Raw genomic sequence first — 2,252 nt, 5'->3', positions numbered from 1 at the left:
ATGTAAAATCAGTGAGCTAGATTTAGGTGGGTCCTGGCCCTCATCAGTAAAAACATTTCTATATAACCTGTTGCATGCTGCTTCAACTCTAAATATCTGGTTTTCCCTGTTCTCTTGCAAATTTGATGTCTTTCTGGTTTACTACTTCCTCAGACTCATATTGGAATAGTAATTAAGGGAATTAATTTAAAAGGCCTTGCACTTTTGGATTATGGATTAATCTTGGAACAAAATGTAAAATGAGATTACAAAAAGGGATAAACCTAAATGTTTACTTGTTGCCATTAGAGCACTGAAAAATCTATTTTCCTCAAAACCAAATGCTGGGACAAGATTATATTTAAAGACTAACCAATGGCCTCAGACATTGGATTTGATGGATAATTACAGTAGCCACATTGCAAAAATCTTTATATAAACAACCTTAAGAACTACCCCTAAAACCATGCCTAGACAAAACCTGCCTGGAATAGATTAGGTGCAACGCATATAAACACATATATACTACCTTCTAGTATAAATTTTTTCAAAAAACATGGAGAATACAATAATTTATAAAGAATTGCTGTTTTTATATAAAGAACAAAACAAACTCAGAAAAAAGTGATCAGGGTATTACTTCTCACGGATAAGGCAACTAATGCCCTAGTATCTCAAAATCCTTTACAAAAGGAGATAGCTTAATAAATTCTAGCTCAGGGTTTTTTGTTTTTGTTTTTTGTATGTTACTTTTTTTTTCTTCTTTGTCTTTTCATCTGCTTCCATTTTAAGCTTAACTTCTTCAGCTGTAAGAGCTCCAAGTTTCTTACTCTTTGCTTTCTTAACCGTTTCCTTGATGGCAGCCACAACAATTTTAGTTTCAGTAGAAGCTTCCTTAGGTTTCACAACTGGTTTTTCTTTAGGTGGAATAAACGCTTTGTTTCTTTCCTCTTGTCTCCTACTAAGAGCTTCTGCTTGTTTAGCCTTTATTGCTTCCATTTTCTGTCTCTTCTTTTGACTTGCCTTCAGAAAGTATTCACCAGTAGCCAATTCTTTATCAATCTGATTTTCTGGCTGTGGTGGTGGGAATGGTGTATACTCCTTCTTAACAGTTTTCTTCTTTGGTTCCTTGCGTTTATTCACATTTTTGTGCTTGAACTGTGGCAAAAATTTTTCCCAACTCTGTGATCTTAACTCAGAATCTTTTGCCAACTCTCGTTAAATCATTAAGGTTTTAATGTTATAAATTGGATGAATATTCTTCATAGTGTCTAGCACTACTTTTCGAACCTCTTTTAAGCCACTAAAAGGTCCAATGGCTAAAACCGTGTTTCCCTGTACCATAATGTAACAGTTTGTTAAGAGTTCCAATGCCTTCAAATGTAGATCCTTTGGGACCAATTAGCCGTTGTCTTCTTTTTACAAATCTTTCTTTATTTCTTACTAAAGAACCTATTTTAATGATGTCACATGCAACATCATCCTGAAGAATTCGTACTGCCTGTTCAAATGAAACACTCCTTGCTAACAGTTTTATTAGGTCTCTGGCCCTAATGATGATATATGGATCAAATGTCTTCTTTGTTGTACAGACAGTCATGCTGCCCTCGATCAGGTCCAGGGTTGCATTAACATGATGTTCACTCAAGGCTTTCTGTACCAATGGCCAGAACTCTTTCAAGTAAGCCTCTCTATATTTTGGAAACAAAGTTGCAAAACTACTCTCCTCCAAGAGTCCTCTGGGATTGTCCTCTTTGGAAAAAGCTGGCTCCTTCCAACCGTCAGGAACAGTGAGGAGTTCTGATTCATCTTGGTTCTCCGGCTTCGGCTTCTGGCTACGAAATTCACTTTTCCTAGATGCTGTAGCTGGCCCGTCCTGCTTGGAGGAAGCCATCTTCAAACTGCTCGAGAATTTCTTAAGAGAATTTTGGAGGTCATTTTTCTTTCTACCTGAAAGCTGTTCTTCTATAAACTCCCATAAGAATGAAGACTGACATTTTATAAGATCCATCCTGTTGGACACTCACATTAACTAAGTTCTAAGGAAATTGCTGCACATTACAATCAATATCGTAATTCAGCCATCTTTTCCCTGAATAATTACAGTGGGTGAACATCCACTCTGAGAAGCCAACATGAAGGTGTGATTGAGCCCACAGCTGGGCTTCTCCCAGTGATTATGAACTTCTCTGTACCCTGAAAAGAGCTTGCAGAGAGAGGGCCTGAGGCTGGCTCACTTTACATACCACAACTGAGTCCCTTCTGAGGAAACA

General features: G+C 37.4%; 1 pseudogene; it reads right to left on the bottom strand.

The window, feature by feature from the left end:
* Positions 1 to 633: 633 nt before the first annotated feature.
* LOC131754896 (KRR1 small subunit processome component homolog pseudogene) lies at positions 634 to 1,873 on the bottom strand (annotated as a pseudogene).
* Between the last annotated feature and the right edge of the window lie 379 nt (positions 1,874 to 2,252).

The sequence above is a fragment of the Kogia breviceps genome, chromosome 4, assembly GCF_026419965.1.
Source record: "Kogia breviceps isolate mKogBre1 chromosome 4, mKogBre1 haplotype 1, whole genome shotgun sequence".
NCBI lineage: Eukaryota > Metazoa > Chordata > Mammalia > Artiodactyla > Physeteridae > Kogia > Kogia breviceps.
This window is presented reverse-complemented; position numbering and strand designations above follow the sequence as displayed.